We start from the raw sequence: 19,863 nt of genomic DNA, 5'->3' as shown, positions 1-19,863 counted from the left end.
TATGCACAGTTTGAGATAAATAAATTTTTGACATATGGACACTGAAGTTCCGCTTGAGTCTTGGATTTATTTTTGTAACGCAAGATGTTTTTTGAATAATTCATGCAGTAGAAGGTATCATCGTAGCCAACCGAATACGATAAATAATGCAGCAATATATAACTATATATATAAAACGCATGAGTATTTTTATAGGTATGTATGTAGAGAGAGAAAGTACGATAGCTTTAATGGAATAACTGCCTGTGCCTCCTTCGGGGGGACGGGAACGCGGGCTTGAGAGGCGGCTTCCCAGTTCCCCCCCTTGCCTTCCGAGGACGCGGGGTGCTCCGGGCTCCGGGGGTTCTGTCGCCGCTGCCTTTGGCCACTTGTTGCCCCAGGAGGGGCCGAGCTGGGGCCGGCGGGGCCGGCGGCAGCGGCGGGCGGGCCCCGGGCACTGCCGCGGCCTCCCGGCTCCCACCGGCGGATAATGCGCTCCTCTCTGTGCCCTTTCCCAAGCGAGCCTCCTTCCGCCGGGCAGGCAGGACGGGAGCCGGCTTCCCACGGCCGAGAACCCGAGCGCGCCCGGCCTGGCCCGGCTCAGCCCTCCCCGCTCCCTTTGTCCGCCGCTTCCCAAACTTTCCTCTCCTGGCTCCTGGGCCGCGCAGGAGGAGGTGAGAGGTGGGGGCGGGCGTAGGGTTGGCCGGGCAGAGGTAAGAAACAACAAAAAACCGAACAAACAAACAAAAAACAGTCGAATGCCAGAGACTTTCACGTTTTATCACAGCTCTTTCTTGAATCCTATTTCTTAAATTGCCAGCGCGGTGTAGCCCCGTTTCGGACACTCTCTGCAGCCGGTCACAGCCCCAAAGAGAAGCGGTGGCGCCCGCCATATAGAAGGAGAGATCCACCGTCCGTGCCAGGTAGAGTTTTACTTTGTACCGTCGTACCCTCAGTTGCCGAGGATGGGGCTCCGCGCCGCTCCGCGCTGGCGGCCCCGGCCGGCGCCAGGCCCCGCGGCCCGGGCAGGGCAGGGGCGATGGGCAGCGCGGCTGGGCAGCCCCTGCGGCAGCCCCAGCGGGTGTTTGGGCCTGCTTCCCTTCGGGGAAACGCGCGAGAGAGAGATGTAAATAATAATAATAATAATAATAATAATAATAATAATAATAATAATAATAATAATAATAATAATAATAATAATAAAGGTACGAATTTTGGGATTTGAAGAACTGTGATTGCAAACTGGTCGTGTGTTCTGCTAATGGCATGTGGTACGTGGCAAGGAAAGCATGTGATGTTTGGCTTAGGCAAGGCACAAAGTGGGCACTCCGGCACGGGGCAAGCGTTGCTAAGCTTTTCTCTCCGGTATTTCTTGTCAGCCACTGGATTTTGCTTTAGGTCGGGGGGAAGAAGGCTGGGTGAAATGCACACACGCGCACACACACACACACGCACACACACACTCACACACACACACACACACAAAATTACCTGGCTGGTTGTGGCTTTTATTTGGTATTGCAATTTCCTAGGCTGAGTTCTGGCCTCCATCCTTGAAGCCTGGTGTCCAGATGAAAACTAGCATTGCCAGACTAGGAGACGTGGAGATTTGCTCACTGCCTGGTTTTGTAGTTTAGCTCCCTTTGTCTCTTTTATTTCTGCACCGTCGCGGTACTTGGGCCGGACAAAAAATTTTGCAGATTCTCAACCTTTCTGTGTCTTTTACTCTAATGCAACGAGTAAAACATTCTTTTTCAGAGCTGTGAGCGTTTGCAATGCATTTGGGGATTATTCACGTGGTAACGAGCCCACATCCCCGCTCCCGTTTGCCTCGCTGAGAAAAGAGAACCAGGAATAAAAGCCCAATCGATATCACGATTCCATTTTTAAAAGCGAATCTTAGCCAATTAACAGCAATAAAACCTGGCCCCTTTTTGAAGTGCTAACTAAAATATTCGAGGGGGGTATTTGGAAATGTTGGTCCTTTTACAACTCGCATAGAGAAGGCGAGCTAATACCCCTAAACAAAAGGCACTAAGCCACATATTCAGGCTTAGTGAATTCAGCAACTTTTTATAAGGGCAATTTGTTTAAGCTGAGATTTCGGAGTACGATTTGGAATATATGTGGTTGAAACTTGATATCCCTTGGACAGATTCCTTACATCCATCCATCCATCCATCCATCCATCCATCCATCCATCCATCCATCCATCCATCCATTCCGTTCAGGGAGGATAACCCAAAGCATTTTACATGTACAGCTGAACAGTTTTATTTTTAAAGTGCTACTTGGAGGAACGCCATTGTCCACTGCTCATTTTAAATTCAACACATTCAATAACGCCATTTACACCTAAGCCATTATCCTGGGCTTTCGTTTATGGCAGCTGAAATGTGTAGCAGAGCTCGTGGGTATGTTTTTATTTTGGTTATTGAAGACCTTTGGGGCTCTCTGTGCTTTCCCTCTCGTGAATTGTTGTGTATTTTATAGCCAGAGTGATGCTCGGCCCAAGAGCACCAGTGTAATGTTTCCCTAACCTTCTACACAGCCGAAGTGAACCTAAGGATAAGATTATAGTTTCCCCTGTGATTTTTTACGGCTTTTTAAGTACTGGGGTGTTAAAATATTTTGCGGAACTGGAGAGGTAGATTAGCAGGGTTTCTTGCCAAAGCTGGGAAGCTGGTATTACAGACTGTCCCAGGGGGAAATCGCTCACATTAACCACTAAATGAATATTTGACAAGGGCTCATTCGGGGGTATTATTACTACAAACGGGTCCCTACTGGACTTTCCAAGGGTCAAAGAGCAATGGTTCAATTAATTATTTAGACTGTTAGTAGATTTGGTTGTAATAGCTGTACTTATTTCTGCAACCGACAGCTTCTTGCAGTGGGGGATCTGGGGAGAGGCTCTGCCTCGCAGCACCGGCTCCAGCCCGTGGCTCTCGCTTGCCGACAGGCATTTCTTGGCCAAAACCACGTTTTGATTCCTTGAGATGCGCACTGGTGCCGGGTGGGACATCAGGGGTGACGGTGATTCCCACAGCAGAGTGTTTTCTCTCAATATTTATTCCTCCTCGTCCCCAACGGGCAGCAGAGCTGGATATCTGCCTCCGAATAGGAGGTAGATAGCCCAGCAATTTAAGTAGTATATAATGTAAGTCCCACTGAAAGAAAGAGGCCCATTACTGATAGGTGTGATTAGATACACTTCAGTCATTTAAATCCTGATCTAACTCAAATACTAAAATGTAAAACCTGCTTCGGTGGTTGTGAGATTTCCGAGGATATATGCAAAATGCTGACATTCTGATGGCAGAAGAGCTTCGTCTTTGCTTTTTTTTTAACGCCAGTCAGCCTCGCCTGACACTGTCGTTTCAACATTTTTCTTGGTGAGGAGGGGAGAGAGAAGGGAGGATTATTTTGTTTAATTTCTACAACAAACATGTCCGTAGTAGTAGATACTAAAAAAAAAAAAAAAAAAAAAAAAAAAAGGCAAAAAGGCAAAAAACCCCAAAATAACGTTGGGAGTGTGCGATTAGGTGACAATAATGTATGTTGAATGAATAAGAGATAAGCTGCAAGGGGGGAGAGGGAAGCAGTAATTACAAACCCAATTCATTCAGCTTTTCAGGACTTTTGTTGTGGGAGCTCCATTGACGGGCTTCGAGCTGCCAGTTTTCTCACATTAAAAAGAACTGATCAGCGCCTCAGGGGGACAAGCAACACCGCTTAACTGCATAGTGATGGGGTCCTCATTTAGAGCCATTACAACAAGAAAATTAAACAGAGCCTTTGTGTGCACCAGGTTTACTTTTCAATTGCTGACAGTTTATAGCTAACTGCTCAGAGATTTAAGTTTGATTGCGGTTTGATCGCCTGCTAGTTAGCACCGCCGCTATTTCAGTTTTGGTAATTAAAACCAGTTTTTCTGACGATGGCACGGGGAATTGCGAGAGTTTGGTACTATTTTGCTTTTGAGGAATCAATTCACTTGGCGAGGACGTACAGCGCTACAGTGAGTGTGGGGGCTGCTTCACTTGCGAGTTGGAAAGGAAAGGAGCCCGGGGTGGAATGGAAACTCCCGGAGCTGCGCGTTTGGCTGTGCCAGAGCGGGAGGGCGAGCTCCGTGCTGCGGGCCGGCCCTGCCCGGGCACCGCGGCCGCTCCGGGCCCGGCGGAGCCTCAGCGCCGGCAGGTGCGGGCGGGCGGAGCGGCGAGGGGGAACAAAGCGAAACCCCGACCCTCGCAGGATGATTTTGGAGCTTTGCATTGGAGTTCGCAGAGGGTTTGCTGTGGCTGTGCGTGTGTGAGAGTGCGTGTGTGAGTGTGCCTGTGTGTGCCTGTGTGTGCGTGTGTTTGTATCCGTGTGCGCCTGTGCGTACAGGGGGAGGGGGCGCGCCGAAACAAGCTGCAATTTTTCATTACAATTTAGCAATGTTGGAGAGAGCATTGGCGGCCCTTCCCGAGCGGTGTGGTGCGGGTTCGGGCCCGGCTGTCCCGCAGAAGAGGCCCGGGCCGCTGCCGCCCTGCCGGCAGGAGTGGGGGGAAGCCCGGGGGCGGGGGGTCCTCGCTGCGAGCGCCCGCGGGGAACGGAGCAGGGCCGGGCCGGAGAAGTTTCCGCAGGAGTTTGTCCCTGGCTCATCCGCTGGCTCAGCTCGCTGCCTCGCAGGACCTCTGCCATGTGGGCGACAGCTTGTGCAGAATGGCTTTATGTTTTGAGGGTTTTGTTTTGGTGTTTATTTTTTTTTTTAATTCGTCCCTTTTAAATTTAATTCTTTTAGGATTTCTCTGTGTTTTGTTTATGTTTTGCGCCCGTTCCCTACCCGTTCCCCCGAACCCCTGATAAAAACACCCCTCAGTCCCTCCTTCCCTCTAAATGTGTTTCAGACTCGAGTCACCGAGCGGTTATTCCAAGGCATTGCCTTCTTCAGAGGGGCGAGGTGGCCGCAGCTCGGGAGGGTCCCCGAGGGGCACCCTACGGGGCGGGGAACTGTCGGGCCGCTTCCGCGGGGCCCGGCCGAGCTCGCTGGGGCCAAAGCGGCGGTGCCGCCGGTTCCTACAAGCTCTGGGGGCAGTGGAGGCCGGGGGAGCGCTGTCAGCCCCGGGGCACGGAGCTGTGTCTGTCGTCTGCCCACAGCGCGTCCCCCTGTCCCGAGCCCAGCGGCGGGCACAGCGCTGCTCCGGCCCCCGGGCGGGACGTGCCCCCGCTCCCGGACAGGCGGCCGCTGCCCCAGGGAACGAGAGGGGAGGCCCGGCCCCCCGCGGGCTCCCCCGCCCCGGGTCCTCGGTGACCCCATCATCTCCGCAGCAGTTAGGGCTGATGACGTAATGTGTAATGTGGGCGCTTTTTTTTTTCTTCTTCTTTTTTTTTTTTTTTTTTTTCTTTCCCCAGAAAATCGTGATTAACGGCAGGGGATGGGGATGGGGATGGGGAGGGGTAGAGGGGGGAATCCCACCGGGTGCTGGAAAGACACGGGCTTCTGCAGAGGCTTTCCCGCGGGAAGGCTCCGCAGGGGTGTCTTGGCACACCAGCTCACACTCACTCACGCACACTCACAACTCACACGCGTTCCAAGCTGAGGGCTTGATCCTGCAAACCCGCCTCCCATCCTGCGGGGAGGCCGGTCCGGGCCAGCCGACCTTACTCGGGCGAGCGGGGACGCCCAGGCCCGGAGGCGGCTCCATTAGAGCCAAGTCCCGCAGGGCTCCGCAGGGCCGGGCCGGGCTCCGGGAGCGGGGCCGGGGCTCATCCCCGCGCTGCCCCCGGGCTCCGCTGCCACGGGAGAAGCTCTCCAACGTGTCCTTCTGGCATCGCTGGGAATGATGGCCCCTTTAAGCTCTTACAAATTGCAGAAGTAGAGGAAGACAGAGAAATAATTAATGTATTAAAACAAGCAGCGAATTCCTCAGGAGGCACCTTATCAACTCCAGCCACACTGGCTTCATCCCTCCTCGTATGCTAATACCCCGTGACGTCATTGGCGCCAGATTGAATGTGAATCAGTTATGAAATTATTAGTTTTAGCTTAAAAAGCAATCTGGCTCTCCCGTAAGTGGGCTTTGCGTTGCTGCAGGGTTCTCGCTCCGTGTCCTCCCCGTGTTATGCACACACAGTAGTTGCGACTTTCCTGTCGCAATGAATCAATATTTCCAAAGCACACATCCTAACAGGGGGTGATGTAAAGAAACCCATAGATTAATTGGGTCCCGTTTCTGAGTCGTCTGTGTCTTCCTTATCGATACACACTTTACACCCGAAACCAGACAGTCGGATTTCCTCCTACTCTTCAGGTAGGCAAGAGCTCCTTGTGATTTATTTCTGTTAAGATCCCACAGAGGGGGTGTTATTCTTTGCCAGCGTCTGCGAAAAAAATACTCAGGAGTTTGCTTTTGCTTTTGCTTGTGATGGAGGAAAATGGGCCAGAAAAGGGGGAAATACAGAAATTGGTTGGTTGGTTGTTTAGAATAGGAATATTTTTATTTAGAATTTTGAAAAGGAGAGCATCCCAGCGGTGGAGGGCCAAGGGATCTGAGCGGGGAACAATGGGAATTAACACCATTTCAATCGCTGAGGCCACTCTAATTAGATGTCTGGGTCCGGCGAGATCAAATACCTGAATGTAAACCCCTCGGCTCGGTTTCTTTCGCTTGCAAATGCTTCTGAAAAACGGTTCCTCAAGAAACCAAGCTACCCCCAAATTCCCTGGAGTCCCTTTCGAGAAGTTTGGCCGACAACAACTTTCTCCATGGGTTAGGGGGGGCCGGCGCGTCCCCTCCCCGCAGCGGCACCCCCGGTGACACCCCCACACCCCGCTGCCCCCGCAACTGCTGCGGGACACCTCGGGCTCTTCGGCCCTTTCTTCCCCCCGTCTCCGGAGAGCTGCTCTGCTCCCATGAGTTATGAATAAACTCTCTCCTGGGGAGCCCCGGCATGGGCCCATCTCCGCTCCCGGGGCTGCGGAGCCCCGGCGAGGCAGGGGAGTGGCACCGGCCCCAACTCCCGCTTCCAGCAGCCCCCTAAGCAGGGAAGGAAAGAAGGAAAAAGAAAGAAAGAAGGAAGGGAAGAGAAAGAAAGAGAGAGAAAAAGAAAAGAGAGAGAAAAAGGAGAAGAAAGAAAGAAAGAAAGAAAGAAAGAAAGAAAGAAAGAAAGAAAGAAAGAAAGAAAGAAAGAAAGAAAGAAAGAAAGAAAGAAAGAAAGAAAGAAAGAAAGAAAGAAAGAAAGAAAGAAAGAAAGAAAGAAAGAAAGAAAGAAAGAAAGAAAGAAAGAAAGAAAGGAAAAGTTGTAACTGGCTGAGAAGTGAGTTTTCTGACTAATGAAATCCAAAATGAGCGGCGAATATAAACTATTGTAAGATTTCTTCCCTGCACCCCAGGCACTGATTGGCAATACTTTTTTTTTTTCTTTTTTTTTTTTTCTTTTTTTTTTTTTTTTTGTGCGTTGGTTTGAAAAGCAGGAAGAAATGTAATGAATTGAGTGCTGTCAGAGATGTCTTCTCTGTTGATGTGGTGAATGGCAGTAGCTCCCTGATCCAGTGCAGGTGCAGTAGAGCTGGGGAATAAAAGAGGGGGGCTCTCTGTTCAGTGGAAAAAGCACATTCCCTACAATAGACCACACACTGCCAGCCAGCACGGCATCAGCTCACACTCTCAGACTTTTTTTCGCCTCTTTCTACAGTCCTGAGCTCACAAAATGGCTATACATTAGCACTAGTTAGGGTTTGCTTTTAATGAACAGTTGTGACTCCTTTTGACCAACATTTAAATCTGCTGTGCTCTCTCTGAAGACAGGTCTGTTTTGATCACAGGTTTTAAAAAATGGCCCGTTTCCTAACAAGGCGGCTTATTCAGGGCCATCAGTTGCATTTGATTACAAGAAAAAAAAAAGGCTCTCGATTAATAAAACGCATTTCCCAAGTGCTTCTAACGGGGAAAGTTTTTTGCTTTTTTTTTTTTTTTTAATATATAATAAAGTGTTGTGGGGAGGAGGAGAGACACTGTTTTTAAATGGATGAGATGGTCTAATCCTATACACGAACGCATTTTAATCCTGTTTAGAGATAACCTGTCTCCTTTTTGGCTTAATATATTATCCTTATAAATGGATACAAACTTTGCACTCTTATTAATCCAGTCCAGATTGTTTTATTGGCTGATTTCCATAATATTTTTTAAACTTCTTTTTACCCTCTCGACGATCTGCTCAGAGTAAGCTAGGTTACACTTGGTTACACAAGTTTTATTCGAAATTATTTCCAGGGCGAGGGCTCACTCCTCAGCCAAGAGGAATGATTGATTCTGTCCCTCTCCGCCTCGATTTGATGTGCCTCGTCCTATCGCGGCCAAGCCAATGAGCCGGGATTTTCATGGCATCCCGGAGCAGCCCTTGCTGATTTCTCTTGCACCTAACCTGCAAGAAGTAGATTAAGCTCTTTTGGATATACTTGCTGATGCATTGCGCTGAGGAAAATTGCTCGGCGTTTGCTTATAGAAAGCCATGTTACTGTGAATGTTCTTTTTTTCCCCTAATCGTGGTAACAAATAGCATCAGCTCCTGGAACAGTTTGGCAAAGCCATTCTTGCCTGAGTAGTGCTAAACGGGAGAAGCTGACAGCTACCCCGTTATTACCTGAGCTCCGAGGAGCCCCCACCCCCAGCCGATAGCAAAACGTGTTGGCAATAAATGACATTAGAGGCACCAGGCAGGTGCCGCTGGGCGCTCGGAGCACGTTTCCAGGGGCAGATCCCGTCATCCTGCGCACAAAGAATGGACCTTGTCCAAACAGGAGACAAGAGATCGTTGCTGCCGTATCATTTCATCAGATCATATCGTATCGTATCACATCGATAATCCCGTATGAAAAACGTCTCGTTTACACTTTGTTCGGGACGTTTCAAACGCGCCGGAGCATCATCACCTGACAGCGCCTTATTTACTGCCAACAAGTTGCAGCTCCCCAGCCCCAGCCTTGGCCCCGCGGCAGCTCAGAAACAAACGCGGGGGAGTTTTCCGGGGGTGCCGGTCCCTGCCGGGGCCGGGGGCAGCCCAGCCCCGCCCGGGAAGGGGCTGCGCCCCGCGCCGCTCCCCGCGCCACCGGACAGCCTTTGTGTCCTCCTGCTGCACACACCCATAATTAATCCTCCTTCTTACCGCTTACATCCCGGACCCAAGGGGCAACTCAAACCTATTTAGATCGCCTTGGTTGGTTGCACAAATTTAAGTGGCAAATGAGTTATAAACCTAATAACCGCTTTAATAAAAATAATTATTTGATTATGGCAGAGGAAATTTGCTGGAGTGCAGGGATGCGGCTGGGTTTGCGTTTTGGTGGTGGTGAGGTTCGTCTTTGCTTGGAATTCAGACGGCTTTAGAAAACGTTACTCTGAGAAAAAAAAATTCCCAAACTCAAAACAAAATGAAAAATAAACAAAAAGCACCCCAAAATCAAAATCCTAAAAGACTTTACATTAAAAAATCGCCCTGGTTCTCGGAGTACCGTGAAACATTTCTCGTGATATTCGAAAGAAGAATTAATTTGTAAACAGAAAAATCAATATGAGATTTGGGTGGCTTTGAATTAATTGAAAACAGTCAACACAGAGGACCATTAATCACAAACGCTGGTACCTCTTTCGCTTTTCCCCCGTTAAGGATGAAGTTTCTGCGCCTCTTTCAAGTGTATTTATGCTTCTGGTTTTACAAGAAAAAGTGAGGATGCAACAAGACCAGTCGCGTTGTCCTCTCTATACTTTTAACGCTAGCATATTGTTTGATTACTAATTCGAGTTAATATGATCTTTATGGCAACATAACAGTGGATAATTGGCCCTTTTTCTGAACAACAATGTAAATCACAATCGCTTTATTATTTAATAACGTCAAACGCTTCGTTGGATTGGCCCCGACAGAGAAGACCTTTTCTTTCTAGGCAGTGTTGTCGAGAAAGAACAATGCAGATCTAATTGTGGAGATTTCAGAAGTTGGCTCCTGTAAATGAACAGCTTAGATATGGAAGTTCCAGCAGATGTCTGCACTTTTCCCTGTGACAAACCTTGTAACCCCCCTTCCTCCCCCTCTGCCCCGTCCTCCCCCCTCCCCGACTTATTGAAGATTTTTTGTTCTCACATCCTAGCAACAACCTAAATCTTCCAGTCGCGAATACACCCCTTTCCCCTCGTTGCTACCCAGCGCTCAGATGGCCGCCTTAAGCGTACACACCAAATTAGCGCTCGGCCAAGGCGCGCTCGCCCCTCGCTCGCCGCGGGCCCCCCCATCAGCGGCGGCCTGGGGGGTGTCGGGCCGGCGGGGGCAGCCGGGGGGCTTGGGGCGCTCGGCGGTGCCGCCACCCTCTCGCCAGCCCTGCGAACGTACCGGGGATTTGTTTTGCAACAGTACAGAGGCGGCTGCAAGTTGCGCTCGCCGTTATGTGGCAGGAGAGGTGCCCGGGCCTGCCAGCGCCGGGGGGTGCGGGACGGGCCCCCGGGCGGCGCCCCACGATGTGCCACCCTCTGTGCCGGGGTGTCCCTGCCTCGGGCTCCTCTGCCCGGCCCCGCTGCCCCAAACCCTGCCCCTCCACCCTGGCAGCAGCAGGAGCCTGTCCTGGCGGCGGGGCCGGGGCTCCAAGGCAGAAGTTGAGCGACTTCGGGCGGAGGGGGGCGCACCCCGGTGCGGATCCGCTCCCGCAGCTGCGCGGGTTTTTCCCTGGCGCTGGAGGCGCCCTGCCTGGGATGGGCGGCTCGGGGCACGGGTCCCGCTCCCCTCCTCACCGCCGCCCCTCCGAGGACAGTTCCAGGAGAGGAGTTGACTTGGGAAACTTTTGCGGTGGGCGCTGGCAGCCCTGCTGGCCCCCGGCCCGTCCCAGCTCCCCCCGGCCCCGGCAATGAGCGCTTGGCTGCCGAGAGAGCCCCGTCATGGGCGGGGGGGAGCAAGGGGACGCGGCAGGGCCATGGGTGCCAGCCCTCCGCGCTGCCAGGGCTGTCTAGAGATGAGGCCGGCACACCAAATTCGAGATATTGTCCCTTACGTTGGTGCATTAGTTGATTTTTGACAAACCACCCAAAGGGGAAGCCCCTTTCTGCTCCCTCCGGTGCGCTCCCCCAGCTGCCCGTGGCAGGAGCCGCCAGGGCACAGCGGTGCTGCCTCGGGGGTGCCCGGCACCGGGCCCTCAGCGGGGCACCGCAGCCTCACACCTGCGACGGGTGCGGTTTTTGTTCGTTTGCGAGAACCCACTCGAGGGAAGTACTGAAAACACAGACCTGATCACTAAAATTACCCGAAGAAGAAATCCAAGTTGATTGTATCGGCCTGCCTGCAGCCGTGGGAAGCGGTTGATGAATCCCTGTTGACCTTTGAACTTTTTCGCCTCGAGTGGGTAGAAAAATCTTGATTTTTTTTTTTTTCCCTCTCCTAGCTTTCCCGGCTTGTTTGTTTGTCTTACAACTTTACTTTTCCCCGCTGCCATCACCTGGCGGGGGGAGCGCCGAGCCCACTGAGTGCTGCCCGTGGGAGTGCGGGAGCAGAGGGGGCGCAGCAGGGAGCGGGGGTCGCCAGGGCTCTCCCGACCGGCAGCCGCGGCCCCGCGGCGCGCCAAGGGTTAACTGTGCCCGCTCCGCGGCCAGCGGTGAAACTGCGCGACTTCCCCCAAATGCCTTCAAGGGAAGTCAGCGAGTCCCGCAGCCCCGGGACCAGCGGGCCGTGCCGGGCCGGGCCGGGCCGGGCCGGGGGTGGCCCAGGCGGCCGCCACTCCCCCGCAATGAGCTCATTTCCATGTCTGCGCCTCCCGCAACTGTGAGAAAATCCGCCGGGACATCCCGCGTGCCGATGCTGCCTGGGCTGCCCCGGTCGCCTTGGTGACAGAGCCTTGGGGGGAACTACATACATAAAATAAACCGAAACTTTTCCCGGAGCCGGCACACGGCAGCGGGAGGGGGATAACCCCACGCCCACGCGTGTCGTTCGTGGGGCCGGGCCCCTGAACGCCCGCCCGGAGCCGTGCGCGGGGTGGGGGCGGGGAGGGGCTGGTGCAAAAGTGCCCGGGGACAGGCCGGGAGGGGGAAGGGAGCGCTGAACAGCCCCACACTTATCAATAACAAGATGTATAAATATCAAAGTGAAGGAGCCCGAGTAAGTCTTTCTAGAAGCGCGGAGGAAGCTTAAGCAGCTTTCTTTAATGGTGATTTGTAGCTCTGTAAGGGGCACGGATAGCAAATACCCTGCAGGTGCATGTTGTAACACTGCCATCCGGACTTTAATGTAGATTACTCTCCAACTCGTTTGATCGGTCCTTTGAAACCCTTTACAATTGCCTGTGACGAACCGCCAGTCTCAGGTTTTTTTTCTTTGAATAATGCCTTAAGGGTAAGTCCTCGGGGCTTTTAAAGATCTCCAGCACATTAAAAAAAAAAAAAAAAACAAAAAAAAAAAAAAAAAAAAACACGTTAGGTTTTTACTTTAGAGCGTGGGTCCATGTCTCTCAACTTGGGGCTGTTAACAGGCATCTTTTAAATCATTAATCATCTAATAACCATCAACTTTGGAAGGGAGATACGGGCATCTTCTAAAGACCTCCAAACATTTCTGTGGCATTTGGGAACACACTGGTTAAAATTTCGGAGGCACATAGCCCATCCCTCCTGCTGAAGCCCTGGAGCTGGTGGGTCTCGGGTGTTTATGGACTCTCAGCTGGGTAAATCTGTGCTGAAGGCCTTTTCCCCGGACATCGAGAACCTGCCGGAGTGGGCTGGAGAGCAAATCCGAAGGGTGATGCAGGGCAGAAGCCCGGCCAGGGGCCTCTCTGAACATCCCACATCCCGGCCCCTGCTCTGGGACCCTCGCCCCTGCTGCGTTGGTGCCTTCTAGCAAAGAGTGAGCGGTCTTTGAGGGGGTTAAAGGAAAAAAAAAAAAAAGACTCGAAGACACAATAAATCCCTCAGATGTTTCCACTCTCACAGCAAATAACGTTTAACCTTTAATATTTATTCGTTGCTACTAATTCAAAAAAATAATTACTGAACTTTTGGCCCTTCAACTTCCACAAGCGACGCTTTGTTTCTCTAAAATAAACTTGGGAGAAGCGATCCCTCCGTATCAAACTAGGGATTTGAATTAAAGGCCCATTTGGGACACTTGAGACTACAAAGGGTTACACATAAATAAATGCCACATTTGCCTATTGCAAAAGTTTTCTCTGTCCTTTCTCAGTCACAACGGGGGAGGAAAAAGCCGTCGTTTATTATCTAGTGCTGGGCAGGAGCAGCCCCTCCAGAATGTGCTCTTAGATTTGGCCGGCAGAAGAGGGACTCTTCCCCCCCCACCCCCCCAACAGCAGCTCCTTTTGTTCTCCAGATCTCTTTCCCAATTTCAAGCTTCACTTGCAGATCCTAAGTTTGTTTGTTAATGACGCTATTACCATCTGGCTCGTCCTACTTTCCAAAAGATATAAATCTCCCCAGTTTCATTGCCTACATTATCATCTAAGTGCCACCATAGCTGGAAGAAAAATATGCTTTCAAGGTTGCAAATTCTCTTGCACGGAGCGAGTTCCCCGGGCGCGGGGCTGCCGCCCGCCCCGCCGGGCTGCGGCCGCTTGGGAGGGGACGCGGCCAAATGGATTTCACCTTGCAGCGATGCTGGGAGAGGCAGAGACGGCAGCATTTAAGTTTTCCACCAGAAACTTAAGTGAATCTTCCCCCCATCCCCCGCCCCCCATCCCTCTTGGCCCCTTTTGTGGCTGTTTAATGCATCTGGCCACTTTGAACCGTTATCTTCCGCGGGGACAGGGACGCCCGCCCGCCCGGCAGGGCGAGGCCAGGATGGGTCCTGCTCCTGGCAGGCTCCGGTTTGCCCTCACCCAGCGTGAACCCCCGTCTCTGCGACATAAGTACATATTCCATACGTGTGAATAAACCTTTCCCACAGGCGTTGTACAGTAAAGGGAAGAAAACTTTGGGCTCCTCTTAGTGCAAAGCGGCTGCAGATTTGTGTGCGTTTAAGCATAAAGGGACGGGGGGAGGGCGAGAAGGGGTGGGGGAGGGAGTTGGGTCGGTTTGTGTATGGGCTCCACAATGACTCTATTTATTCGCTGCAACCAGCCTGGGCAGATTGAATAGGCGAGAGAGAGACACTCAGCCTTCCCAACGCGTGGGCTTTGTGGGATCCAGTCCCCACTAGCAGATTTCGACTGCTAATTTCCCATTCTCAGGGGTCTCCTGCGAGGAGACACGGCCGTGCCCATCAACTGCGGCTCCCCCAAACACTGTCCGTGTTTCTAGTCCTTAACCTCTCTGCGTGCAAGTTTAGCGTCAGGAGAAGTTTAATTATTTAGTGTTTCCTTGCTGGATCTCCGGCAATGTTTCTGTGGACTCAAAAAAAAAAAAAAAAAAAAAAAAAAAAAAAAAAAAGCCAAATATTCTATTTGGCTATATGTGTATTCACACACACACACTATTGTCAAGCAAGGGAAAAGATACTCCTTGAATATTGGAAAGAAACCCAGGGATTTTTTTTCCCGAGTGATCTGATTGTTATAAATAATTACGGATGAAAAGAAAACTCACTTATTATGCACTTCTAATACTGTGACTGCACAAGAGAGAAAAGGGGCCAAACCAGTGATTAATTAATATCGTACTGGCGTAGCTATTTTCTCGTGAAAGGCCTTTCCCCCCTCGCTGCTACTGAGTTATCATTCCAGCTCGAGTCATGTGTAGCTAGGAAGGGATCTTGTTTATAAATTTATATGACGACCTTTTCTTTGTGTGTGCTCTAAAGTTGATATGGACAAATTGCAGAGGTATACAATTTAAGTAGATGCACTTTTAATCACCGATCATTAAAATGGTTATGTTAAATATACTCAATTACATGCATGACTTCACCCTAACAGTACTTTCTATTCTCCCAGCTGCTCACGTATTCCTTAACTATAGTCAGCAGAAGAAACTCGATTATGCTGAATCCATACATTTCTATGGATTTCATCAGCCTAATTAATGCTTCAGTGTGGTCCATGTGTCTGAATGGTCCCTTTGCTATTACTTGGGTAAGGAGGCAGTGCTGGAATGCAGAGGGTCTTTCTTTCAAAGATACCCATGGGGGTCACTCTAGGACTCTAATGGCAAAGGTAGCAAGTGTTAAATAGCAGAAACATGCAGAGAAAGGGAAGGCAGCGATGTAAAAGGGACATTGATACTGTAGGTATGCCCAACAGGTCAGTGATGATAATTAAAACGCTTAAAGAAGAAAAGGTAAATGGAAAGCTTCCACAATTCGCAGCATGCCTGGTTAAAAGCAAACGAACCAGCGCAAAGAAACGCGCCTCGCTGATCCTGACGGAAAAAAAAAAAAAAAAAAAGTTGACAGCAGATTTTTAGACTAAACAACTACTAGGGCAGCCTCTTCTGTGAGCACCGCGTTTGAATGCCCCGTCCCTTCTCTAATTTTCTCATTGTCGAAATGCAACGTGTCAGGGAGAGGATGCCCGGCCGGGCAGAGCGGGCGCTCCCACGCTGCCGGTCCTGGCATCACCGGGGCTTCCTGCAGTCCCCTGTCACTGCAGATGCACGGGGAGCTGGGGGAAGGAGCTCTCCCCCTCCTCTCCACGGCTTTCTTCCGAAACCAAGAAGCGATTAAAATTAAGGGGATGTTGCAGCCTTAGGGGAAACAGCCAATGGCGGCTTTTATAACACATCTTCCCATCTTAGCATTTAGCGGGATATAAAAGGCACGCGTCCTGCTATTCCAGCAACATTTTAATCGACGAGAAATGCATCGAGACTTTTTTTTTCTTTTTTTTTTTTTTTTTTGCTCCCACCTGTTGTAGTAGAAGACCATCTCATCACACCTTTCTCTGGCGGCTGGGAGACGTGAGAGAAAATCAGAACTCTTTCTTGTCACCCAGTGCTCTGCCAAAAAGGAGGTGTTGGAGCCCGCATCTCTTCCCTGTTTCTCCACCAAACAATCGACAGCTCAATTGTCCTAACTTCGAGTCGGTGCCTCGCTTCAGCCTTCATCCTTCAAGTGGAGAGAGAAAGCAGGGAAGATTTCAGATCTATAACCAAATTATAACCTAGGAACTTTATGCTTGTCATGCTAATTTAATGACTTTTATAGTAAGTGTAGACTTTCTGTCTTTTGAAATTAGCTCTTCAAAACGCTTTGTGTAATGACAGGCACTAGACATAAGAGACAAATGCACAAGCAATAGTGGGATAATAATCTGGCAAACACTGCACCATTTAATATTAAAATGGAGAACAAAGTGCGTTAAATTTCAGCGTAGAGGTGCATCATTGTCTGATGCCACCGGTGCACACCTGGGCTCCAGAGTGACCCGAGGAGGGGGTGCCCTGCGACAGCCGCCGTGCCTGGGTTCACCTGGAAAATGAGCAAGTACCAGATGTGCAGCACAAAATAGTCCTTCACCTAATGCCTTCTTGTCCCTTCGCTTTCTGGTGGTGTTCACACGTGTCTGTGTGCTGTAAACATCCTGATTTCCACAGGCTGGTTCTGCTGGGCCCGGCCTCCCGCTCGCTCCCCAGCGGGGGCATGCGGGAGGGTGAAGGTGCTGCGCTCGCACTGCAGGGCTCGGAGCGTTCGCATCCACGTCCCTCCCTCCTTCAGAGCGTTTCTGTGCTCACATGCTATGAGTGGTCCAGAAATCTGTCCGAGAGATGGTCTCGATAACAAAGAGAGGAGTAAACCCAAAGCTATAGGTGTATTACAATCTGGGCGACTCACTCATTGCCTATAATTGTAAATAAGGTAAGTTCACACGACGATCGAGTAACGAGGGAACAAGAGCCCCATTTTAATCAGGTGGTTATCTCTCCTTGGTGGAGATCAGAGCTCCATTGCTCCTGGCCTTCTCATTGTGCCCCCCTGCTGGAAATGACAGCTCCTTCAGAAATAACCAACTTGGTCCCTGGATGGGATTTCAGCTCTTTTGCACTACACATGTACCAATTGTCATTTTACAGCTACAGCGAAACCCCTAAATTATATAAGTGTATAAACTCGGCCTCATTAAATCCCCCCCTTTTGGATAGCCTCAAGGTTGGAGAGCATATTACTGTAAGCCAGAGAAGATTTAAATTATATCCGAGTGGGGATTGAAACACAGTGGCACTCAGGCACACTTCTTGTCTCAGGCTACAGAGGTTTCACTTTTCCCCTTCGGAGTCTTATAATATTACAAATGCAAAGTTTCCTTATGCCAAATCAAGCTATCTGAAATCCTGTTTCTTGACTGAGCCCCCGGGGCTCTTTTTGGTGAGGAAAAAACCACAAAGATATGAATAAACACCATAGCCTGACCAAAGCGGAGTTTATCGTTCATCTGAGAGAGCTTCCTAATTTGAAACCAAAGCCGTCCCCTTCCAGAAAGCATCTGAACGTGCTGTGTGAGTTGTTTTCCTGCGCATGTGTGGGGTGAATCGGGGTGTGCAGTAGGGACTGGGGACCGAGGGCAGTGTTTACCCCGCGGCTTAGAGCACACCCGGCCCGCGGGTTGGTGTTTCCACCCAAGGCGATATAAAAAGAACCATTTCGGAGGGAACGCCGTGCCCACGGGAGCTGCCGCTGCCGCCCAGGGGCATGGCCGGGCCGGGGGCTCTGCCCGGGGCCCTTCCCGTCCGTGCCTCGTCCCCCCGTGGAGCACCCCGGAACATCCGCGCCGAGTCCCCTTTGGGGCAGCGCTGCCAGCCCCGGGAGAGGGGCACGGCCCTGCAGAGCCCCCCAAAGCTGCGTTTGTCGGGAGGAGGCCGCCTTCCCCCCTTCTCCAGCCCTCGCAAGAGGGTCAGTGGTTTAACCAGGCGTCACCAGGACTTCGTTTTATCCCCGGTCCAGTGAAGCGTGTGGCTTTTAGTGACTGATGGCCGCTGTGGCTGTACGCGGCACAGTTGCTCTCACGGTGCGTGCTCCAGATGGGCACGTCCCGCAGGCTCGGGGCGGGGGGGGCACGGCCGCTTTGGAAAGGCCACCGAGACACTGAGATTTGTTCTGGGTCAACCCTCCCCTAACGCCAAAGTTGGGAAACAACTTTCGCAGCGTGTGTCGGGAAGGGAGGGAGCGGCAGTGGAGCGGCAGCGGGTGCCGCGGTGCGGGGCGCCGGCTCTTGGGGCTGCCGGGGCCACCGTGGCTGGGGGCTGTCCCCCCGCCCGCCCCGAGCATCGCCCCCGTCCCTCTTCCTCCCCGAGCCCCGGACGCGCAGACAGCACGTTTCCAAACTTTGAAATGCCAAATCACGTTATTGCTGTGGCAGGAGGCTGCTTTCGTATCTGTGACAGCTGAGTTTTCCCCATCGATTATGTGACACTGCAGTTCATTTACACAGCTCAAAAGCTTAAAGACACTGGAGGAGCCCCCGGTTTAACCCGAAATCCTAACAGAAAGTGAATCAACTTTCTGGCCAGTGTTTAAACTGATAGATCAAAACTTAATTTGGAGAGACAGAAAGGGAGAGAAACGACAGCACGGATTTATCTTGCCCGGCATCCTTCGCTGAAACTTTAGAAACTGCGGCGTGGAAAATCCAGGGCCGAGATGCTAATGAGAAGGAGCGCGTTGGGTGTTCAGGGATGTTATAGATTTCAGAACGCAGATCACAGCGCCTGATTTTTTTTTGTGCGGGTGCGTGAAGAAGGTGCGTGGCCCGAGGCTGCCGGGTGGCACCGGGCTCCGGGGCGTCCCTGCCCGCGGGCTCGGGCACAAGTTCCCGGCCGGGCAGGAGCCTCCCGGGCTCGCCCATCTGGAGCGCCCCGGCCCCGGGCGGCAGGAAGGGCTTGGGGAAGAGGGGGCGGTGGGAGGGTGGCATTTTCCTGTCCCCCACAGAGACGAGATCGTCCCCCTTATTCTGCCAGGTTCTTCCCTGGGCTTCTTTTAGTGGGGGCTTTCCAGGATCCAGCCCAGCGCCCGGTCCCTGCCGCTCCCTCCCCCGTCCTCGCCGAGGTTTCATTACTTGCTGTTAGTGCCTGGAAACAATAAAGGATGTGGGACTGGGCTTTTATTGATTATTTGTCACCCTGTATTTGTCAGTTTCAATAACTTTTCCTGAAGTTTTACTTACGGGCACTTGAGCTTTCGGATTAGGCCAGCTCTGCGGATTGCAGTGAGGGGTAATTATCCGCTGGCCTGCTTCCCTGCAGCCGGAGAGAAAAGAGCATTAACGTATAGAATGGGCAGGATCCGGCCTGAGCCCCCCCTAAAGCGCTGCCCGGGCGAGAGGCGGGAGCAGCCAGGAGCAGCCGCGGCCCCGCCAGCTGCCCCCGGCCCCCCCGCCGCCCCCAGCCCCGGGGTGCAGCGAGCCCGCGCTCTGCCTCCCGGGGGCCCGGGCCGGGGGGCTCCCCCAGGCCGCCGGAGGCCCCCCTTCCCTCGGTTTGGAGGCGAGAGATCAGCCCTCGAGAGACGGTCCCGCTCTCGGGAGGGGGGACCCACGGCGCTGGGGCCCGAACCGGGGCTCTCGGCTGCGGCCAAATCCCCGGGATTCAATTAAAAAGCTGGCTCGCGCCGCTGGCGGGGAGGCGAAGCCGGGGGATTTGTATTATGAAGATCGACTCTTCAAAACTGCCCGCCTGGCAGCCCGGCCGCGCTGCCGCCGGCCGAGGGGACCCGGCTGCCCCGGGCGCCCCGGCCCGAGCCCCCGGGAGCGGCAGCGGAGCAGCGCCGGGGCTGCGGGGACCTGGGGAAAGCGGGCGGGCCAGCGGCCCCCGCCTCTCCCGCAGTGTTTTCAGAGAGGGGGTCAAACCTTCCTCGAGGGAAAGGACCCTATCCCTGGCCATCTTCCTCCTCTCACAAGTTTCTTACGTCTCCCGAGCGCTGCCCGCTGCTCCAAGCGCGCTCCAGCCGTACCCACTGTAAGCACGCCGAAGGCGAGCATCATCGCTC

The 19,863-nt window shown here is 52.3% G+C and overlaps 1 long non-coding RNA gene across 1 annotated transcript in view; it reads left to right on the top strand.

Moving 5' to 3' along the window:
• Positions 1-5,444: 5,444 nt before the first annotated feature.
• LOC118690132 (uncharacterized) overlaps positions 5,445-19,863 on the top strand; it is a 29,325-nt gene continuing 14,906 nt past the window's right edge. Inside the window, exon 1 of the long non-coding RNA XR_004980739.2 lies at positions 5,445-6,275. This is a non-coding gene — a long non-coding RNA (uncharacterized LOC118690132). The remainder of the gene's footprint in view (positions 6,276-19,863) is intronic.

This window comes from Molothrus ater, chromosome 10 (genome assembly GCF_012460135.2).
Source record: "Molothrus ater isolate BHLD 08-10-18 breed brown headed cowbird chromosome 10, BPBGC_Mater_1.1, whole genome shotgun sequence".
Taxonomy (NCBI): domain Eukaryota; kingdom Metazoa; phylum Chordata; class Aves; order Passeriformes; family Icteridae; genus Molothrus; species Molothrus ater.
Note: the sequence above shows the minus strand (reverse complement) of the source record. Positions and strands in the feature narration are given on the sequence as shown.